This window comes from Lithobates pipiens, unplaced genomic scaffold (assembly GCF_037356315.1).
Source record: "Lithobates pipiens isolate NorthernLeopardFrog02 unplaced genomic scaffold, aLitPip1_a1.2 Scaffold_16, whole genome shotgun sequence".
Taxonomy (NCBI): domain Eukaryota; kingdom Metazoa; phylum Chordata; class Amphibia; order Anura; family Ranidae; genus Lithobates; species Lithobates pipiens.
In genome coordinates, this window is record NW_027507748.1 from 357795080 (window position 1) to 357819418 (window position 24339).

A 24339-nucleotide genomic window follows, 5' to 3' on the forward strand; every position below is an offset into this window, starting at 1 on the left:
GGCTACTGATAGGTGGCACTGATGAGGCAGCCACAGCTCTCTGTGCGAGGACCGATGTCCCTCTGACAGAAGCCTGTGATCGGCTTTTTTTCCCCTCATGCTGACAGCGTGAGGGGAAAAAAATACCAATTATCAATCTATATACATCACGTGATCAGCTGTTATTGGCTGACAGTTGATCACGCGGTAAGGGGCCGAGATCGGTCCCTTACTCCGATCTGTGATCAGCCGAGTCTCATAGAGTTTCCCCTTGCTGTCCACTCCTCTCTGCCATTCTGATGGGTGGGGCCACAGGTACATTGGCGCCATGCTCCTACACCCATCATGGGACTTCCACATTTGACAGTGTGAGGGGAAAAAAATACCAATTATCAATCTGTATACATCACGTGATCAGCTGTTATTGGCTGACAGTTGATCACGCGGTAAGGGGCCAGGATCGGTCCCTTACTCCGATCTGTGATCAGCCGAGTCTCATAGAGTTTCCCCTTGCTGTCCACTCCTCTCTGCCATTCTGATGGGTGGGGCCACCGGTACATTGGCACCATGCTCCTACACCCATCATGGGACTTCCACATTTGTGGTGTCTCCATGTTTGGGATGTAGTATGTCATCCTGTTGGCTGGAGGAGCCCGCGCCTTGCATTCTCCCATTCAATAGCAAGTGTGTTCTGTGCTTTCACCATAGCCATCAGTTGTATGGCGTTAGGGGTGGAGCCTGCTTCAGGGGGGGGGGAAGCGACATGGAGAACTCTTTCTTTCTGTTGGTTTTTCATCTGGCACATGTGAGGTCATAGGGAGAAAGCACTATGCCACTGACTTTTATGTTGACATCTTCATCTCTCCTCACTTGCATGAACGGCGGTGATGAATGAATGAATGAATGAAATACTTGTATAGCGCACAATGTGAACTGAATCGCCTCTAGGCGCTGATCCCGAGGATTACCACTGATCACAGTCCATAAACGGTTTATGAAACAGAGACCAGATATAGTGAATAAAGGGTCCTGGGTTTAGTAACACCAACTTCTGGGCCACTCGCTGTAGCTACACGTCAGGAATTTGACACTGAATACCGGGCAGATAGCTGCCATAACCCTGGTATATTCTCAAACAGCAGGCGGTCTACTTTACAATAAAAGTGGTCTCTGTGGCAGATTCACCGCAAGATCACTTTTATCAGTGGCGGGAGAGGTGCCCCCCATCCCACCAAGTTCTGGTCGTCTCTGCCGCTTAACGTAGCAGTGATAATGTGATGCTTCCCCTCAGGGGCACTGTGTCGAGTGAGGGAATAATGACCCCCAGTCGATTTAGTGACGTTGAATGATGGAAGCAATGTCAAACGTCACTTCTGCCAACGGCCTTAAAGGGACTTTTTTTTACTGCAAAAAATATATATACTTTTTTTTTAATTATTAAAAGTAATCCAAAAAATGTTTTTTAAAGGGACAGTGTAAAAATAAAAAATAAAAAAGTAAAATAAATTAAGAATAAAAAAAAATACGTTTTTGCACGTAGAAGCAAACACACACGTAAGACGCGCATGCATTTGTAAATGGTGTTCAAACCATACATGTGAGGTATCAACGCAATTGTTAGAGTGAGAGAAATACTTCTAGCAAAAGACCTCCCCTGTAACTCAAATCTGGTAGAAATTTTTAAATGTTGCCTATGGCGATTTTTAAGTGTCAAAGTTTGTCACCATTCCACGAGCGGCCACAATTTTGAAGTGTGACATGTTGGGTATCAAGTTACTCAGCATAACATTATCTTTCACAATATAAAAAAAATTGGGCTACCTTTACTTATTTTTTTTTCAAAAAAGTGTATTTTTTCCCAAAAAAATTGCATTTGTAAGACCACTGCGCAAATACGGTGTGACATAAAGTATTCCAACAACCGCCATTTTATTCTCTAGGGTCTGAAAAAAATATATATGAAATGTTTGTGGATTCTAAGTAATTTTCTAGCAAAAATAAATTATTTTAACTTGTAAACAACAAGTTTGAAAAACAGGCCTAGTCCTTTAGCGGTTAATCAGTACAATTGTCGTCCGAAAATACAGTACAAATACAATATATGACACAGTGGCGGCTGGTGTTTTTTTGTTTGGGGGAGCAGCAGACAACTGAACCCCCCCACCGCCGATGTCTACTGGTCGGTCCACCAGCACTTACCCCATCTAGGCAGCGGGCATCCAAGCAGCAGGAGCGGGGGTTTGGGCATTTTAGGAGCAGCGGCAGGGATCGGGCATCCAAGAATTGGCGGGGACCGGGCATCCAAGCATCAGCCAGCAGCTTTTCTCCTCGCTTCCACCGTGTGTCTTCTCCCCTTCTCTTAGGCGTCCAATAGGATCGTCTGTCCTTTTAGCCAATCAGGTGATGGGTATCAGACCCACTTCCTGATTGGCCGGGAGGAGGATCAGTGTTGCAACAGCGAATGATCATTCACTGTTGCAACACACCTGGGTGGGCTCCGGTCGCACTCTCTGTGTCCCAAGCCCACCCTATTTTAAAGCCCATTAGAGCCTCTGGCTCTAATCAGGTGCTTAAAAAAAACCTGGCCGCTGTAATTCATGCGCCCAATGCCTTGAAAGGGGCTGGATGCATGAAAAGCTGGTGGCCGCGGCGGCCATGGATAGGTTTATGCTATGCCCCTAATGGACGGGGCGCCCCTGACATGATATCACTTCTGAATTTTTATTCTGTTGCATGAGAATTTTGGTAACTTTAGTAAACTCTTCATTTTCTATATGAGATTAGCATGCAAACAATCCCCCCAAAAAACGGACCATCATTCATCTGATAATCTCATTGGTGTGTACCAGGCTTTAGAGGGTACTATAGGTGTTTTTTGTTTTTGTTTTTTTAAAGCACTAGTAGTTAGGAGTTTTAGTGCCAGTTCACACTATTGCGATCCCAGACATTGCATGTAATTCGCAGCGCCACTGCTGTTCACATTAGTATGGCTGATATCGCACTGTATTCTGTCCAAGCACGCACAGGACCCTGTTTCATGTCCGAACTGTCAGTTCGCAGTGCGATATGCGAGCTGAAATGCGGGTGTCGTTAACATATAATCAGGGGCGGACTGACCATTGGGCCACTCGGGCACTGCCCGAGGGCCCGTGCCACTAGGGGGCCCCATCAGGGTTGCCAGCCTCAGTAAAACCAGGGACAGTATGTAAAAATCTGTGTTTTTTTTACATCTCTCTCTGAAATGTCCCTTACCGACATCCTTTTGGTCTAAAAATCCTTAGATTATAGCTACCCCACCTCTCCAGTACCTACCTGTCTGATTGCCTGGGGGCCCCATAATCTCCTATTGCCCGGGGGCCCCATGAGTTGTCAGTCCGCCCCTGCATATAATGACACTCCCCAGCAGTTCGCATATGGTAATGTGAACTGCCATGCGTGTCGGGGTGCGATTCGGGAACCCGCAGTTGATTCGCAGGGTTCTCGCATCGCAATAGTTTGAACCGGCACTAAGGCTGGCCATTCATGGTTGAGTTTCTTTCTTTCCTTTGAAAATCCGATGATGCCACCGTTGATTTCAAAATTCAGCCAACCAATCTTTCAATTCCACCTCACATTATATTGCTATATAAAATATATTTTTTTGCGCATTTCTTTTTTGTTTACATTTCTCGCACGATTCTCCCATCATTGATTAGAAAATCGTTTGTTTTTCAAAAAATTTCCAACACGTCCGATTGCTCAAATTCGATGGCCGCACGCAAATCGGCTGTTGCTGCCGACCACTAATGGTGCGAAATACGAACAAAAATTCTTAGATAAAATTTTCGAAAGAAAATTCTTTTGAAATTCGACCCATGTATGGCCTGCCTAAGTTTGAATACTTTTTTAATTGAGTAACATAAAATAAATATAAAAAAGCAAATATCCTGCGCTCAGAGTAATGCCTTGTACACACGGTTGGACATTCCGACCACAAAATCTGTCGGATTTTTTCAGACGGATTTTGTCCGAAACTGGTGTTGCATACACACAGTCGGACAAAGTTGTTGGAAAATCCGATCATTCGGAACGAGGTGACATTCGGAACGTACAACGGGACTACATAGAGGCTACTAGCCAATAGCTTTGGTCTCGTAATTTGATCTGAGCATGCGTGGCACTGTGTCCGTCTAAATTCTCTACAAATGATCGGAAAAAGTCCAATCGGATTTTTTTGTCGGAAAATTTTAGATCCTGCTCTCAAATGTTTTCCGTCGGAATTTCTGATGGAAAAAGTCAGATAGAGCCCACACACGATCGGATTTTCCGACAATATAATCTGATCGGACCTTTTCCGACCGTGTGTACAGGGCATAATACACAATCAAGGTTTAAGTGAAAGCAGCTAGCAAAAATTTGCTGGTGAGGAATAATACAAATAAAAAAAGAACACAAATAAAAAAAAAATACATAAAAAAAGAATACAAATAAAAAAAAAGAATGCAAATAAAAAAAAAGAATGCAAATAAAAAAAGAATACAAATAAAAAAGAATACAAATAAAACATGATATAAATATATTGCAAACATAAAAGAAAATAAAATGTCATATGTAAGACTATTAATCGGCAGCCTAAGAGTATCGGAAGGTGTGAGAGTGCGATCGGTCGGTCCTCCTGATAAGGGGAAGGAATGAGGCTGACCTGTCAGTGAGTTGGGCTGGGCACGCCTTCTATACACGGACAGTAGTGGGAGTTCCCTGCAGAGCCCATGTCGCTCACATAAGGAGTGTCCCGCACACAACTCCATAAAGTCCTCACTGCACCATCGCCCGATCCCTGGAGACACTCAGCGATCACTCAGGAGCAGGTAAGTGGAATACCAGCACTCAGCTCTATAGGATGATCGCACTGATCCCAGCTATGGATCACACCTGCCTCTCTATGCCCTGATCAGCTGTCAGTCTGCTGGAGGGAATAGGACTGTGCCTTGGCACTGGCAGGCAGGATCTGCCTATCCAGGTATAGCCTGCTGGGCTCCAATATGTCTTAAGGTGGCCATGACATACACAGAACCATTTTATATACGATAATATTATTGATTGATTTCTGTTCTAGAGCAAAAACAGGATTGGAAGAGCATAAAAATTGATTCCCATAGTTGGGCAGCCCATACATGATTCTTTTTTTTTTTTTGATCAACATAAAAAAATTAAAATAAAAGACTTGATTCTTTCATATATATATATATATATATGTATATATATATAGATAGATAGATAGATAGATAGATAGATAGATAGATAGATAGATAGATAGATAGATATATAGATAGATAGATATAGATATATATATATATATATATATATATATATATAGTACCCTTTGATGTGGTAGGGTAGTTGCATTCCATTTTCTTACGCTGCTTTCACACTGCTCTCTTTTCAAAAACACTTGTGCATTTTTTAATGCGTTTCCCGGTGTGTTTTCAGGGTGTCTATTACCCAGAATGCACCGGTGAAACTTGGACATGGGGCTCAAAAAAAACAATGTATAGAAACGAACAGGAAGTTTAAGGAGGATCCAACTGTTGGGTTATCCTTAAACGCTGTGTTTGTTTCTATATATTGGTTCTTTTTCCCTTGTTGTGGGTGGGGGCTGTGCCAGTATTTAGGCTGGTATAGCATTAAGTGCCAGTTCACAAAGGGGCATCTTCAAAGTTGCCCCACTCCCATCTGACTCTGAAGCCGCCCCGTTCAGCTTAACTTCTGCTTGTAAAATGACTTCAATGCAAGCCGCTCCAAAGTCGCACCAAGTAATACAGGAACCTTTTTCTAAGTCGGAGCAACTTGAGTCGCTTCCATTAGAACGGTTCCATTGTACTAAATGGAGGCTGACAGGTCGCCCCTATATAAACCAGCACTAGAGGGTTGTTACCCTCTCTCCTCCGCACACTTTAATACACATATTTTTTGTAAATTGTCTCAAAAAAACGCACCAAAAATGCGTTTTTCCCTCATTTTCTATTCATTTCAATGGGGACCTGCATTTTTGGTGTGGTTTTGAAAACCACACCAAAGAGGCAGCATGCATGACTTTTCAAAACACATCGCAGTGCAGTGATGTGAAGAGTCCTGTAGGGAGTACGTTTTTAGCTCCTTAAAAATGCTTCAAAAATGCATCAGTGTGAAAGCAGTCTTAAGCTGTTTTCATTTATTTTCACCTGGTGAACCGACCAGTAAGTCTGCTGTTTTTCAACTTACCTTCAAATGGTTGTAAACGACTGAGATTTAAAATGAGCAAAGCATATCACTTTAGCAATCATATCAATCTGTTTTTCTTCTAGTATTATTATTATTATAATACAGGTTTTATATAGTTTGCGGAATCAGATTTTCCCTCTAGATCTATCAGAATCATTTTGATGACCTCAATCGGTTTGGCTCAAAATCAGTCAATGGCACAGTTTGTGTATTTACAAGAATTTATAGATCTGATGTTATCCGGAATCATTCTTTTAGATTGGTATGTGCGTTGCCATGAGGTATGAGCTGTGGTGTGATCAGATCCTCTTCCAAACCAACGAGGCCCTCCAGGAAGATGTCACCATGGGCCAATCATCTGTGGCCAAGGCATCTCCAGCTACATTTTTTCCATGCGCCTGTGGGGCAGGGGATGATGGGTCCATTACAGGTGACGGCTTCTGGATGGGTTCAGCCATGTGGCTTCAGAGGAGCATCTAAACACACCTGAGCTCAGCACTAATGGGCACCATGAGTAATGTGGGGGATTTATTAGGTCATCATCGGAGGGGAAATAGACTGCGCATGTTGAAAGACAGACAGAATACAAGAGTATTTAAAGCCAAAACGGAGGCTTATTCACACAATGTCAGTTGACCTGCGTAGATCCGCACAGATCAATACAGGCTCAATGCAAAGGCACAAAGAAAATTATTTTGTACATGCTGCATTTTTACTCAACACACCATACCTTATGAGAAAAAAAAGGGTAAACAGTGTCATGCGTTGTAACAACGCACTGCCCCTACACAACACACACCAGCAAGCGCAGATTTTAGCATGGGATAATGCGCCATCATTGGTGTCAATGGGAGGAATAGCGTGCAATCATTGGTGTCAGTGGGAGGAATAGTGCCTCATCATTGATGTCAGTGGGTAGAATAATGCCCCTATCATTGGTGTCAGTGAGTAGAATAACGCCTTTATCATTGGTGTTGGTCGGAGGAATAGTGCCCCATCATTGAAGTCAGTGGGAGGAATAATGCCCCATCATTGGTGTCAGTGGGAAGAATAATGCCCCATCATTGAAGTCAGTGGAAAAAATAGTGCCCCATCATTGGTGTCAGTGGGACGAATAATGCTCCATCATTGTTGTCAATGGGAGGAATAGTGCCCCATCATTGGTGTCAGTGGGAGGAATAGTGCTCCATCATTGTTGTCAATGGGAGGAATAGTGCCCCATCATTGGTGTCAGTGGGAGGAATAGTGCTCCATCATTGGTGTCAATGGGACGAATAGTGCCCCATCATTGGTGTCAGTGGGAGGAATAATGCTCCATCATTGTTGTCAATGGGAGGAATAGTGCTCCATCATTGGTGTCATTGGGAGGAATAGTGCCCCATCATTGGTGTCAGTGGGAGGAATAGTGCCCCATCATTGGTGTCAGTAGGGGGAATAGTGCCCCATTATTGGTGTCGGTGGGAGGGATAGTGCCCCATCATTGGTGTCAGTGGGAGGATTAGTGTCCCATCATTGGTGTCAGTGGGAGGAATAGTGCCCCATCGTTGAAGTCAGTGGGAAGAATAATGCCCCATCATTGGTGTCAGTGGGATGAATAGTGCCCCATCTTTGTTGTCAATGGGAGGAATAGTGCCCCATCATTGAAGTCAGTGGGAGGAATAATGCCCCATCATTGGTGTCAGTGGGAAGAATAATGCCCCATCATTGAAGTCAGTGGAAGAAATAGTGCCCCATCATTGGTGTCAGTGGGACGAATAATGCTCCATCATTGTTGTCAATGGGAGGAATAGTGCCCCATCATTGGTGTCAGTGGGAGGAATAGTGCTCCATCATTGTTGTCAATGGGAGGAATAGTGCCCCATCATTGGTGTCACTGGGAGGAATAGTGCTCCATCATTGGTGTCAATGGGACGAATAGTGCCCCATCATTGGTGTCAGTGGGAGGAATAATGCTCCATCATTGTTGTCAATGGGAGGAATAGTGCTCCATCATTGGTGTCAATGGGAGGAATAGTGCCCCATCATTGGTGTCAGTGGGAGGAATAGTACCCCATCATTGGTGTCAGTGGGAGGAATGGTGCCCCATCATTGGTGTCAGTGGGAGGAATAGTGCCCCATCATTGGTGTCAGTGGGAGGAATGGTGCCCCATCATTGGTAAACAAAAGGCAAGGAAGGGCTACATCTGGCCCTGGACCACAGTTTGGTGACCACTGCCCTAACAGAGGGTCGTCAATGGGACAGGTGTGCCTTTCGGAAGATTTCCCCCACCTCCTGTGCTGGAGACAACTCTTAATATAATTATTTTTGTGTCCTAGTGACTGAGATCAGAGACAGACATCATTAAAAACTGAGAGGGATTCTAATCCTTCCGTGCTTTATCCAGAACTAAAAAAAAAATCAGTTTTGCCTATAAATTGCATTTTTAAGGGTACTTTCACACTGGGGCGGCGGGTACATTGGCGGTAAAGCACTGCTAGTTTTAGTGACGCTTTATTGTAGTTTAGCAGCGCTTTTTGGCCACTAGCAGGGTGCTTTTAACCCTGGCTAGCAGTCAAAAAAAAAGGGTTAAAAGTACCCGTGTTGTGGTGCTTCAGAAGTGCTTTTCAGGCGATTCGGAAGTGATGCCCACTCATTCCAGTGGGCAGGGGCGGTGTAGGAATAGTCTATACACCGTTTCTCCACCGCCCCAAAGATGCTTTTTCCAGGACTTTTTCTAACGTACTGCTAGCGTGGCACCCCAGCGCCCTTGGGCTTTCACACTGGGTAGGCATGAGAGGTGCTTTTCTGGCGCTTTACAGGTGCTATTTTTAGCGCTAAAACACCTGAAAAGCACCCTAGTGTGAAAGGGGTCTAAATGTATAAATAAATCTGCACAGGACTCACCACACACATTATGATCCGATTGTACATTCTACAACAAAGGATGTAGTACAAGCGCCTGCCTGATTGGATACAAATTGATAGACTAGGTAGAGCCTCATATTACATGGTTTGGGTCAATCTAAAGATTGTACGGCCATTACGATTGTAATGTGTATGGTGACCTTATGGGAGAATTCTGGGTTTCTAACTAGTTTTAAGTGCACCCCCCAATGACTATTTTAGCCAGTTCAGGAAATGGGGAGGCAGATGCTGTAATGTCTTTGGACAAGTCTGATAAAGTCTCCTGACACTCTCCTTGTCATTTAGTGGTTTTCTATTATTATTTGGTATTTTTGGTTCCTTTTTTTGCCCTTCCTAGTGGTTAGAATGAAGCATATGTGTGACTTGTACATGATGTAAGCTTCCTGTGGGTATAGGGGAATGTGTACGCCATGTAGATAAGGCGTTATTGTCAGAGTGATGATGTGCAATGCAGGTCTAGATGACCCTGAATACAAGGCATGCGGTACACACAAGTGTCATTCTACCAATTCCGCTTTTCACCGCTAATCGCAACCTTCGCCTGAAGATAAACAAAGAAAGAAATGCCAAATATTGTCAATAACCTTCCGCTGTTTTTTGGCCTGAAGAGCTCTATATTCGGGCAATCTGAGCTGGAATGTTGTGTGTGTGTGGAGTCTATGTGTTATGTTGCTTGGCCAGTGAAATAGGCCCTTTTCACTACATTTCAAATGATTTTAAAAAATGGCACAGAAAAAGTTTTTTTTTTTTTTTATGCATTTTAAGTGCCAAAAAAAAAAAAGAGAACAATTTGTTAATTGTACGTTGTCTGTCAAACACATCCACCTCTCCTCTCCTTCCTCTGCTCCTCACAGTCCCTCCTCACTACAGGATTTGCATCACCGCTTCACACCATAAAAATGCACTCCGGATGCGTTCAGGATGCTTCTCTGCATGGGTGTTTTTGGTGCGTTTTCGATGCGTTCCAGTGCATTTTTCTCCCTCTTTTTTTTTTTCTTCACCTTAAATAAGGACATGTGTGTTTAGGTGTATTTTGGTGCGTTCGTTTTACCTTGTTCCAGTAAAGAAAAAATGCAGCATAGTCTACTTTTTTTTTTCTGGAACGCCTGTACTGGTGTGACCTATGCCATTGCAAACCATATAACCTACTATTCATGCAGTTTTGATGCAGAAAAAAAAAACGCTGGACTGCATGTGGCATGAACTGACCCTTAAAGAGTATGTTAGCCCAACATTTCATATTCCTGATATGTGGCTGCTGTACTATGTATTTGTATGAGAAAGTTTCCTGTTCTCTTAGTATTGCTTCCTTTATGTGAAATCCCCGGTGTTCCTGCCAGTCCCTCTGTTTTCTTCTTAAAAACTGACCACACTAAGCAGGAAAATCCACATGGTCAGTTGTTTAACTATGCTGGGAACTCAGCCTGCTCACCTCCAATGATGAGACCTGTCCTGACACACCTCCCTTGCACAGCCTTTCACTGGAAAGACCAGTGTTATGCTGTTTCACCCCCACCCTTCCCCAGCTCTCTGAGTTCGGTATGCAGCTAAGAACAGAGGGTATGCGATCGTATAAGAAAGGGGGGGAAAAGTTATAATGTTTTCATATGTATACATAAAAGTTTTGCCTTTCATTTCTATTTTACATTTCAATTGAGCCGCAGGTCCACATTAGCAGTAAAGCGCCGCTAGCTTTAGCGGCAATTTACTGTCTCTTTAGCAGTGCTTTTAACCCCCACTAGTGGCCGAAGAAAGGGTTAAAAGCGCCCCAAAAAAAGCGCCGCTGCTGAGGTGCCCATTCGGCAGCGGTGCCCATTCATTTCATTGGGCAGGTGTGGTGGAGGAGCGCTGGATACATCGCTTCTCCACCGCCCCAAAGACGCTGCTTGCAGGACTTTTTTTAAATTTTCCTGCCAGAGCAGCGCTAGCGCCTCAGTGTGAAAACACTCAGGCTTTCACACTGGGAGGCTTGGGAGATGTTTTTCAGGTGCATTACAGGCGCTATTTGTAGCGCTAAAATGCCTGAAAAAAGCCTCCAGTGTGAAAGGGGTCTAAATGTGTTGTTTTACAAAGTGAGGGTTCACATATACTTCAGCTTAGAACAAGGTCTCCATTTTCTTGGCCCATGCTATTGGACATTAATAGCACACTGTTCTATATGACTTTTAAAGTGATTTGGCAACAACACCTAGCACTTGTGTAGTGGTGTTTCGTCACATATGGCGACCCATCACATTTGGCTACCCACTGGACTGCGCATGCGCGACGACGCCATATGGGTTCCACCCCTGAGTCCAGGTTCAAGCCCCACCATCCAAGTGGATGTAGAGTTAGATTATAATTGTGCCCGAAGTGTGGCGAGCGAAGCGTGCCCACGAGGGGCTCTGTGTTGGACCGCATATGGCAGCATGCGCACTCTGGCGGGTAGCAAAATGTGTTGGTTAGCCGAATGTGACGTGACAGTGGCATTGTGGATTTGATGCATGGAGAATATGCCTATGTTATATTATTTATTTATTACAGGCATTTATATAGCATTTATATAGCGCTGTCAATTTACGCAGGGCTTTACATATATATTTTACATTCACATCAGTCCTTGTCCTCAGGAGCTTACAATCTAAGGTCCCTTGTTCACATACATTCATTCTATATAAATCTAGTATATATAATATATTATATATATAAATACACATACTATATAAATCCTGTATAATAATAATAATATATTGGGGTCAGTTTCAACAGGAGCCAATTTACCTGCCAGCATGTCTTTTGTAGTGAGGGAGGAAACCGGAGTTCCTCGGAGGAAATCCACACAATCACAGGGAGAACATGTAAACTTCATACAGGTAGTGCCGTGGTTAAATTTAAACCAATGGCCCTAGTGCTGCCAGGTGCAAGTGCTAACCGCTACGCCAATGTCAGTGGCGGCTGGTGGGGCAAACATCCCCCCCCAGCACTAACACACTCCACCTCCACCACCCGCTTTCCTTACCTTGGATGCGGGCGGTGAGATCGTGGCGGGCTCGGGGAAAGTTACTTTGGTGACCGATGTCCTCTCCTCGAGCAGCTTCCATGGTGTCTCCTCCCTGATGTTTTGGCCAGTCGGGAAACTGGTTTCATACCTGCTTCCTGATTGGCCGAGAGGAGGATCAGTGTTGCAACAGCGAATTTTCATTTGCTTTTGCAACACACCTGGGAGGGCTCCAGGCGCAATGCTCTGCGTCCCAAGTCCATCCTATTTGGAAGCCTATTAGAGCCTATGGCTCTAATCCATATATTATTAGAGCCTATGGCTCTAATCAGGTTCTTCAAAAAAAAAAAAATCTGCCCACTCTAATTCATATGCCTGGTAACCCAAAAAGGGGCCGGACACATGAATAGAGGGTGGCAGTGCTATGCTTGAATCTATCCATTATGCATATAGGGGGTGGCGACGGTAGAGGGGGCAGCGCCCGGGTGCCCCTAATGGACAGGCTGCCTCTGGCCAATGTGCTGCCCACTATAAAAAGACATACTCCCCTCCTCCAACACATTTGTTCATAGATTGTAAACTCCCTGAGAGCAGGAACTGATGTGAATGTAAAGAATGTAAAGCATTGTGTCATTTGTCTATGCTTTATAAATACCTTTAATACATAAAAAAAACGAATGAGAGAACATTTTTATTTCATTCTACAAATATTTCACATGCACGACAGGGCTGTGGATTCTTCGTTCACTACAACTCATGCTTACTAAAAGTATTAAAGTATATGAATAGTCCAAACTTTTTTTATGAATAGAGTATGAAAGGGTTTATTTTTTTGCTGCCTGTGTACCCTCTGGGTATTTCTGTTCATTTTCTGTATCAGAGAGGCAAGAGAAAGTTAGAGTTCCCCTCCTAGACCATTGTTCTTGGAACAGGAGTCCCCATTGAAATTTGGATTTCCCCTTTAAAGTGAAATCTAAACGATCACTTTGTAAAACAACCCATTCAGTTTAAAATAGAAATAAAAGGCATAACATTTTTGTATAGATATAAAACAACATTATAAATACCCTTTTTCCCTTTTTGTTTTTATAGGTGATCACATTCCTTCTGTTTTCAGCTGCATAAGAGCTATGGGAGGGGGGGGGGGGGGGGGGGGGAAAGAGAGGCACACTGATCTTCCCCCAGTGAATGGCTGTTGAGGGGGAGGGGGATACAGGACAAGTCTGATCATTGGAGGGGAGAAGGCTGAGTTCCTAGAGAACTGACCACGCAGGGCTCTCCTGCAAGTGTGGTCAGTTTATGATAGAAAAGCAGAGGAACTGGCAGGAACACCAGGGATTTCACAAAGGAAGCAATACAAAGAGAACAGGATACTTTCTTATACAAGTACATGGTACAGCAGCCATATATCAGGAATATGAAATGTTGGGTTTACATATTCTTTAAAACAGAGCTAAACGTAACTTTCCATCAACAGTCCCCAGCCTTCACCGGCATCTTCTAGTGGGTGCCTGCCTTTGGCCATCTTCATTGGCTGGTCCGGGGTAGCGTCACCCTTGCGCAGGAGTCGTCCTGGCACACGGGGACTGTGCCAACAATGTAAGCTGAGTTGTGCATGCGCAGCCTGAGAAAGCAGTGAGCAGGCAGGTAGGTGTATTTTTTTGCTGAAGAGACAATGCATGCCTTTTATGCAATAAAGATCCTGCCTACGCGCAGTTTCCGAAAACGGAACTTTAGTTGCGCTTTGATTCCTCTTTCGGTGACAGTGATCACCAAGACAAACAGGGTAAATCTCCACAATAGGGACACAGACACCAATAAAAACCTGACAGAGGGTCTGACTCTTCCCTACTCTAGAAGGATTTGCCTAGACGTACACTTTAAGCAAGGTTAATATTTCTGACCATTATCTTTCAAGAGTAACAGAAAATTTCCTGCATATTAGAAAATTTCAACAGCAGTAAAAAAAAAAAAAAAAAAAAAAAAAAAAAGATGTCCCTTTTTTAACATCGCCGTGCCCGATTCTTTCCAGGCATTGTTGTATTAGGCACATTGTCATGTACTGTACAATTCTTTACCTGTATAAATAAATTATTTTAAAACATTATTTGTCTAGTTGTTCAAAAGTGTGTGGTTGCTTAAGCCTCATGCATGCTGGATGTTTAGCCCATGTTCATCAGATCCTGGCGTTTTTAGGTGCCCAAGGAGGCACAGGTGCAATGCCAGCACCTCTGACAGCAGCTTGCCAAAATCTATGATCAATGTGCAGTAAGTTAATATCCTGCTGCTCTCCTCCAATGATTAGACTTGTTCTGACACACACACCCTTGCACAGCCTTTCACTGGGACGTTTAGTGTCCTGTTGTTTCTCCTCCCCCAGCTCTTATGCAGCTGAGAACATAGAGAATGTGATCACTTATAAAAAAGGGGAAAGGGTATTGATAATGTTTTTTTTATATCTATAGACACATTTTTTGCCTTTCGTTTCTATTTTAAATTGAATGGGTTGTTTTATAAGGTGATCGTTTACAATCACTTAACCACTTTGCCGAGCAGCCACTGTCATTATACTGTGGCAAGGGGGCATGATCCTGCAAATCGCCGTAGGTGTACGTCAGCTCGGAAACATGCGCTCCCATTGCCCAGCGCAGGAACCAATCAGCAGGTCCGGCAGACTTAATGTCCGCTAGCCACCCGCGATTGTTCCCCGCAGTAACAGAAAAGGGATCTGCCTGTCTCCGTTCTGACAGGGGAGATCACACAGATCCTGTCTTTATCCTAAGCAGGAAGATGGATCTATGTGTTTCCCCAGTCACACAGTCCCCCATACAGTTAGTAATCGCAAACAGGGAACACACTTAACCCCTTGATTGCCCCTGATGTTAACCACTTCCCTGCCACTGCCATTAGTAGTGTCAGTGCATATTTTTAGCACTGATCACTGTAATATTGTCATTGGTTCCCAAAAAAGTGTCAAAAATGTCATTAGGTGCCCGATCTGTCTGCCACAATGTCGCAGTCCTGTTAATAATCACTGATCACTGCCATTACTAGTAAAAAAAATACAAAAAATAAAATAAAAATGCCATAAATCCATGCCCTATTTTGTAGATTATTATTATTATACAGGATTAATATAGCGCCAACAGTTTGTGCAGCGCTTTACAATTACAATACAATTCAATACAGGAGGGATCAGAGGATGCAATAACTTTTGCGCAAACCAATCAACATGCGCTAATTATTTTTTTTGGAGCAGAATACATATCGGCCTAAACTGGTGAAATTGTTTACGTTTTTTTTTGTACTATATATACTATAGTATATATGGTATATAGCAGTGATGGCGAACCTCGGCACCCCAGATGTTTTGAAACTATATTTCCCGTGATGCTCCAATACACTGCAGAATGCATAAGCATTATGGGAAATGTAGTTCCAAAGCATATGGGGTGCCAAGGTTCGCCATCACTGGTATATAGTATATACTATACTATATACTGCTGCTTAATCAAGCCCACTGCATATGAGGCCAGCATGTAAACCTTAAGCCCCATACACTATCAGTTTTTCTGCTGAGTTTTTCCTTCAGGTTTACCAAAACCATGTAGTGTAAGGGTCTGCCTGATTGTATACAAATTGAAATTTCTAAGGTTTGACCTCATATTACATGGTTTTGGTAAATCTGAAGGAAAAACTCAGCAGAAAAACTGATAGTGTGTATGGGGCTTTAAAGCTGACCTTCACCCATTTTTTCATCTTTACTTAATTTTGCTCCTCCATACCCCATCTGCCCACATTCAGAGATTTTTTTTTTGTATGTAGCTGGCCAGGAATTCCATTATTCTCGACTGAGCAAGAGTAGCATAGGTATATAGTTAAGTTATTCTGCGGTCACCGATTTTAATGATATGATCAATATTATATAAAATATGATATTATAAGTGAAAAAATTGAAAAAAATATGTTTAAATGTATACTGCTATCTCCAAGAATGAAATACTTAATTCAACTTTTCTTTCCAATGCCCTGTACACACAACCGGTTTTCCCATCGGAATATATATCAAGAACGTGGTGACGTACAACAAGTATGATGGGACTAGAAAAAGGAAGTTCAATAGCCAGTAGCCAATAGCTTCCGTCTTGTACTTGCTTCAGAGCATGTGTCGTTTTTGGTCCGTCGGAACAGCATACAGACGAGCGGTTTTCCCGATAGGAATTGATTCCGTCGGAAATATTTAAAACATGTTCTATTTCTAGGTCCATCAGAATATTTGAAAAAAAAAGTCAGATGAGGCATACACACGATCGGAATATACAATGAAAAGATTCCGTCTGACTTTTCTGTTGGACATTCTGCTCGTGTGTACGTGTATAAGAGTGGCGTAGTCCCAGTCAGTTGTAGCCTCCTAATATACCACATCACACATCCCAGGAGGCTTCTAGTTGCTTTACACTGCGCATGCACAGTGGGCGTCATCAGGGGGCAGGCTGCAAGGACCCAGCAGAGACACCTGGCTCGAAATAACATAAAAAAGGAGGATGGTGGCATTAGAGCTGGTGCGCAGTAGGGGATCGGAAAATCACAGCAGGAAAACCGTGGAAGGTATGTTGGGTTTAACTCTGTGGACAAGGAAAGAGGGGTTAAAGGTAAAATTAGCCACAAGAGGGAGGTAAAGTTCCCCTTTAGGGCTCATTGACACTACTTGTAGTGACCTACTTTTCCACACTGGATAATAGCAGGACACTGGTAGGGCACAAAAAAAACAAAAACAAAAAAAAAACGATTGTACCCTGTGCACTCTGCAACACTGGTGTGATGTGCAGTGCTGCGAATGACACCGCAAGTCACTGTATAGCAGCTCAAAGAACCACACTGCTGAGAAGTATTAATAAAGTTGTAAAAAAATGCACTAAAATACACATTGCTCTGGTTCCTGCCGGAGCTTGCACTGCATTAGCCAGCTTGGTAGACTAGTGAGTTTTAGGCTTCATTCATGACTGTAAAAACGTCATTGATGTTATTATATATGTGTTTTTTAGGAGTAATGATACTTGCATAAAAGTGCATTTAAATACATAAAGATGTGTTTTCGTACATCATTTGTTTTTTATAATAATTTATTTTTTCCCCTTTGTTTAGATGTGATTTATGCATTTACAAATGCGTATACATGCCTTTTATACGTGTAAGCGTGCAATGCAGATTTTTGGATTCTGTGTTACGAATCTCAAAGACAGATCATGTTTTTGTACAATATAGCTGCATTCAGATCTGCGAATAAAGTGTTGCAAAGTCTATTTTTTTTCCTATAAAAATAATAAACATATTATACTTACCTGCTCTGCTGCAGCTGATTTGCACAGATCAGCCCAGATCCTCCTCTTCTCAGGTCCCTCTTCGGTGCTCCTGGTCCCTCCCTCCTGTTCAGTGCTCCCACAACAAGCAGGTTGCTATGGGGGCACCTGAGTTGAGTCACAGCTCTCTGTGTCCATTCAGACATGGAGCCCCGGCCCCTCCCCCTGATTGGCTAACTGACTTTGATTGACATCTGCAAGAGCCAATCTGCTGTGTCTCAGCCAATCAGAATATTAAACGGCTGAGACACTCATGAACATCCCAGAACAGAGAGGCCTCAAAAGTAGCCTCACCAACTAGTATTTCATGCAACCTGATATTATACAATATAATTATAAATTTGATATGTGTTTGTATACCTACTGAATTTTCTATACTGATTGAACTAGCAAATACGCTTCAGGAAGAATGGTCAAACATTCCCATAGACACACTCCTAAACCTTGTGGACAGCCTTCCCAGAAGAGTTGAAGCTGTTAACTTTGCAAAGGGTGGACCAACTCAATATTGAACCCTGCGGACTAAGACTGGGATGCCATTAAAGTTCATGGTCGTGTAAAGGCAGGTGTCCCAATACTTTTGGTAATATAGTGTGTGTGGCTAGCTTATAGCACATTCTTTGATGTCTGATGGTTGAGGGGTAGATATCATCATATATAGTCATGTGAAAAAATCTGACATATGTGAAATGCGTATAGAGCCCCCGCCTTTTGTTTGTTGAGTTAAACAAGAATAGTCACCCTCTGTGTTAATGTATAACAAGGAGCTAGATGGGATCAGTACAGTGTGCAGCCTGCAGACATTCCAGGAACACTGTGTCACCTCAGTAATACAATCACCTGGTAACCGTGGCTGGATCTTGACTTCCACGGCAGACATGCATCCACCATGTCAGTAGTCCATGAATAATCACATTAGTAGGCAAGTTTGCATTGTTAATCCTGAAGACATAGCCCAAAGGTTTTTCTCCAGATTCACACGTAACAATTATATGTTCTACATAACTGGCTTTCAGTGCAGAGGGGTTGCTTATTCTAGACACCCATTTATGTCAAAATAAAACATTGCTTGAATACCTTCGTACTGTAATCAATGTCTTGGCAGAGATTTTATCAGTAAAAATGTTGGTACCTGCTGTAACACATCTTTGGTCTGTTTCCCAACGTGTTGGTATGTTGGTCACTGGGGGCACAGAATGTAACAATTTTCTTTTTGAGTCTGTAAATGCTCAAACTTTTTTATTTAAAATTTTGGTTTGAATATGGAATGCTTACATTAAAGCAGTATTAAATCCAAAAGCAAATATTTATTATACCAATTCTTAGATGTGATGGCTGTATTCATTTTCTTTTTTAGGCTTTCATTCTTCTATTTTTATCTGGTAAACCAGCAAATAAGTCTGTTTTTTTTTTAAGAAGCTCTCTTCCAGATGTATCAATTTACAGGGATGGGACAAACCATTTAACACTGGCAGGTGTGCTTACAATGATCAGCTTTTCTTTATTTATGTAAAACCTTTATCCCAAAAGGAAAAAAAAACTATTGCTATAACTGATTATAAAGTATTAGCTGGAGTTTGTAATCAATTTGTTAGTGTATTTAAATATGCTGCCTACTGTGCCCCCTGTGCTCCTTCACCCAGAGTGGGGGGGGGGGGGGGGTTTACTCTAATACAGTAGGCATGCTACTGGCCAGATCACCAGGTGAAAATGGAGGGAAAACCCTAAATTAAAAGAACACTAATGTAGGCACCACATCTAATGATTGGCAAGCTGCAGTGTGTGTGTGTGTGTGTGTGTGTGTGTATATGTATATATATATATATATATATATATATATATATATATATATATATATATATATATATATATGTGTGTGTGTATATATATATATATATATATAATATTTATTTGTTTATTTTTGTCTATTTTTTCTACTTAATTGTTACTCCTTTTTTTTATTTTCTATTCTATTTATTTTTTCTTCTATTTGTTTTTTTTTTTTGACCATTTTCTGTAAACCCTAGAGATGGTTGTGCGTGAAAATCCCAGCAGATCAGCAGTTTTTTAAATGCTCAGACCAGCCCACCTGGCGCCAACAACCATGCCACTACGAATGTCAATTAAATCACCTATATATACACTATATTACCAAAAGTATTGGGACACCTGCCTTTACACGCACATTAACTTTAATGGCATCCCAGTCTTCGTCTGTGTAGGGTTCAATATTGAGTTGGCACTAGAGCTGCATGATTATTCGTTAAAAAAAAATGCCTTTTTTTTTTTTACCAAAAATATTTACCATATTGGCCTAAACTGATGAATACATTTGTTTTATATATATATATATTGATATATATATATTGATATGTATTATAGCAGAAAGTTAAAAATATTGTTTTTTTTTTCTAAATTGTCACTCTTTTTTTGTTTATAGCACAAAAAATAAAAACCGCAGAGGTGATCAAATACCACCAAAAGAAAGCTCTATTTGTGGGGAAGAAAAAGGACAGGAATTTTGTTTGGGTACAAGTTCGCACCACTGTGCAATTGTCAGTTATTGTGCCGTATTGCAAAAAATTGCCTTATCATCAAGGGAGTAAATCCTTCCGGGGCTGAAGTGGTTAATACAGGATTTCCTGGATTTAGTACAGAGAGTTCTCTGCTCACAGCTGACAGCTGTCAAAAAAACAAACAAACAAACAGCCTGCCAAGTTTATCATTACATTGTCAGTGCTGGGAGAAAACGATAAATAATGTATCTAGTTCTTTTAGATCAAAGGAATGAACTTCAGTCTGTAAATGAGGTCAGTTTAACCATGTAAAGACCAGGCCTTTTTCTGACACTTGTTGCTTACAAGGTAAAATCAGTATTTTTTGCTAGAAAATTACTTATAACCCCCAAACATTATGTATATATTTTTAGAAGAGACCCTAGGGAATAGAATGGTGGTTGTGATATTTTATCTAAGCAAAAAAATGTTGATTCTCATTGTAGCCAGAATCGTGTAGCTCTAGTTGGTACACAGCTTGGGCACAGTGCTACAGTAGATAAAGCCTTTAGTTTCAAGTCTAATGCCGCGTACACATGACTGGCTTTTCAATTAAAATAAACTCTGACGGTCTTTCCAACGGAGTTCTGATGGAGTTCCAACCGAATGGACTTGCCTACACACGATCACACCAAAGTCTGTTTGTTTCGAACGTGATGACGTACGACGGGACTAGAAAAGGAAGTTCAAAAGCCAGTAGCCAATAGCTGCCTTTGTGTTGTTTTGGTCCGTCCGAATAGCATACAGATGAACGGTTTTCCAGATAGGAATTGATTCCGTCGGAAAGATTTAAAAAATGTTCTATTTCTAGGTCCGTCAGAATTTTTGAAGAAAAAAGTCCAATGAAGCCCACACACGATCGGAATATCCAATGAAATGATTCCGTCTGACCTTTTCTGCCAAAAAGTCCGGTCATGTGTATGCAGCATTAGCATTTGAGGTAAAGCATAACATCAGCAAAAGATCCTGTATCTTTTATTTATCTTTTTTTTTTCCTAATAAATTGTCTGCCCCCACACCCCTTGCATGTCATTCACCTAGGATGACGGGGTCAGCCCTCCCCAGTTGTCCCCTGTTGGATTACAGAACACCCCTTTCTCATCTTCATAGTAAGCAAGGTGGGGGAAGTTTTCTGTAGTCCATCAGGGGAGAACTGAGGCAGGGCTGACAACACTGCTTAAAGTATAACTGAAGGCAAAAATTTTAATATTAGTTCTGGATAAAAACATGCCCTCTGAGGAAACGGTCACCCATGCCATTCCTTCAGAGCCATGTACCATGACTGGCTGCTCCCGCTCACATGCATGCAAGTGACATCAGCAGGGTTCCGGACACTCACAGAGGCAGAGTCCATGAACCCAGGAAGCAAGACGGGTGAAGATGGAAGTCGCCTCCCAGCGATGACATTGCAGACTTCAGGTAATTTGCACATAATGTGCTAGTATGCCATGCATACTAGCACATTATGCTTTTACATTGCAGGTTAAAAAAGGAAAAAGTGTGGTTTAAAAGCGCTTTACGGAGATTCGCGCTCTCTATATTTGTCCTGATTAGTGATAGCAAAAGAAAATTACACATTTTGGGTTGTCTCCAGAAAAGTAATAGAGGAGAAATCTTCAAATAGTGACACCAGTTCTGGTGACATGGGACAGAAAGTGAAGGGAAATCTCTGAAATGGGACACATGGCGAAAACATTTTTAATGGGTTATAACCCTAACTCTATCTAAAATGAAGAAAAAAGTTTTGCCTCTAGTTCTAGTTTAAAACTATGCAGATCGCCCTACGTACATTTAGAGCTCTTTCACACTAAAAGAGCCTCAGTGTCCACAGTAAAGCAGCGTTATTTTTATCGCTGCTTTACTGTCGTTTTAGTTGCGTTATTCAGCCACTAGCTTGGTGGTTTCCCCCCCCCGCTAGCAGCCGAAAAAGGGTTAAAACCACCCGCAAAATGGCAGTTTGCCGGCGATGTGGCAGTGATGCCCATTGATTTCAATGGGCAGGGGCACTGTAGGAGCAGTGTATACAATGCTCCTATAGCGCTGCAAAGAAGCTGTTTGCAGGACTTTTTGTGATGCCCTGCCAGCGCAGAGCTCCAGTGTGAAAGCAGAAATTTTCTAAAATTGTCGGTCTATTTTTGTTAATAGTGCAAAAAATAAAAAACGCAGAGGTGATCAAATACCACCAAAACAAAGCTCTTTTGTGGGAAAAAAGGGAATACATTTAATGTATACATGCATAATTGTCAGTTAGGCTGGGTTCACACTAGTGCAAATTGGATGAGGGTTCCCTACATCCAATTCGCACAGCAGGAGATTGTGATTGGCTCTCTATGGAGCCAGTTCACATATCTCCGCAGCGGCTCTGTTGCGATTTGGACAGGAGTCCTGTACGTCTTTTGGTCCATTTCAGGTTTACATTCAGCCAAAAATTCAGGCTGAAATCGGACCCGAAATGGTGAATGAGGACACACTGGACTCCTCTGAGCCTCTCTATGCTCATATGTGAACCCAGCGTTAAAGTAACTTAGTGACGTATCGCAAAAAAATGGCCTTGTCATAGGGGGGGGTGTTATGCACAAGGGGGGTAAATCTTCCGGAGCTGAAGTAGTACATATTTTAGTGCAGCAGAAGAGGCTGCGTTGTCAGGTGACTACAGACATTAGGCGCTTACAGGATTCCTGGCAGGAACAACAGGTTTTTCAAAAGAGAAATGTGCATGTATTACAGAGATGTGCTAAATATTTTTTTATTTGCCCAGACATACACTCTCAAGCAGACCTAAACGATCTCCAACAACATTAATCCATTGTTAACCTTATGCTGCTAGCATTAGTAAATAGATAGGAAGCTATATTATATTTACTTGTCTGAAGATTTTTTTACATTTCTCTAGTTGCTTACTGGTTTCTGACCTAGGCCAAAATAATTTCATGCATTCAACAAGTCTTCAGGAGGGGATGAGGGTTTTTCTCAGCTAAGCACTCCCGCCTGCTTGCATGCCTGAGCTAACGGCAGATGGATTCTACGAAGTAAATACTACATAAATGATCTGCTCTTATTCAAGATGACCACAGCTAGAAATGCTAGCGGGGGTGTATTCTCAACAAAATAAAGCATGGAGACATGGATGGACGGGTGGATTTGCTTTGAATATTAAAAATGAATTAAATAACATTTTAGATGTGGTGCTCAAATGCAGTGAGGTTCCACTTTAACAAGTATGTCTTATTTTAGAGGTTGATTTGAGGAGGTTTTTATTTTTGTTGATATAAGAACGATGAGATTGATAATATTTTTTTTTTTATTATAGGTGTCAGTGCTCTAATATAACTTCTAAAGGCATTTTAATATGCTTAAAAAACTAGGTATAGAATGTACTGCCTCGGGGTACCGCAAACTATTGCTTTCTGGTTATGGCATGCTTATTAAAGTGGTTGTAAACCACACACACCAACACACTTTGACCTACAGGTAAGCCTAGATTAAGGCTTACCTGTAGGTCCAAGAAATATCTCCTAAACCTACACGGTTTAGGAGATATTTGCCGAAAGACAGGCACCGCTGTCTACGGCGCATGCGCCGTAGACAGCGGCGCACTGAGCGCGGCACCCGTCAACGGCGATATGCCGCGCGTGGCGGCTTCTGTGTGCATGCGCGGGAGCGACGTCACGCGGCTTCGCCGAATGACAGCGGCGGAGCGGCGAGACCCACCGAGAAGATGGATGCGCCGGACTACAGGGGACAGTGGTGACTTCGCTGGCTCCTGTGTGCAATTCGGTTGGATGATTGAAATCGGCATAGAACTCACTAAGCTGAAAATCAATTTTGCATTGCAAAGTGAGCATTGTGACAGTGCGAAGCCCTGACACTGTGACAATGTAGGAGAAAACAAAGGACTCACATTAAGGCCTAATCTGAGGTTCCAGACTTTTGTTTCTGAGCAGAGAAAACTGTGTTTTTGGCTTTCTCTGGATTCTTTAAATCTGGATTGGGGCCGGGAGCTTGAAGGCCCAAAGTGTCTTTGGAGGGACAGAACCTTCAATCCTGTGTCCGGATTTTACTAGATGCCTGCAGCCTGTGAGAGTACACAGATGGGCAGGGTAGTTATATACTCAAGACTAGAGATGGGCTCGGGTGTGTTCAGGATCTCACCTGCCGATCCCACCTGGAAGCCGACACAGCACACCGCTAATCACAGGCACTGAGACATTTCCCATTCTGTGCAGCTGCGGATCGGGAAATGTCTCGCTGGCTGTGATTAGCGGTGTGCTGTGTTGGCTTCCTGGCAGGATAGGGCAGGTGGGATCCCGAACATGCCCAAGC

The 24339-nt window shown here is 42.5% G+C and overlaps 1 protein-coding gene across 2 annotated transcripts in view; it reads left to right on the plus strand.

The window, feature by feature from the left end:
• The first annotated feature begins 4670 nt into the window (after positions 1 to 4670).
• The window catches only part of TINAGL1 (tubulointerstitial nephritis antigen like 1), a 96682-nt gene continuing 77013 nt past the window's right edge, over positions 4671 to 24339 (plus strand). The window contains exons 1-2 of one of the 2 annotated variants that reach the window (XM_077481945.1): positions 4720 to 4826; positions 20828 to 20956. The gene's annotated coding sequence lies outside the window, so the exon portion shown is untranslated. Of the gene's footprint in view, positions 4827 to 20827; positions 20957 to 24339 lie in introns of both variants that reach the window. The other variant, XM_077481944.1, reaches the window with a different exon arrangement.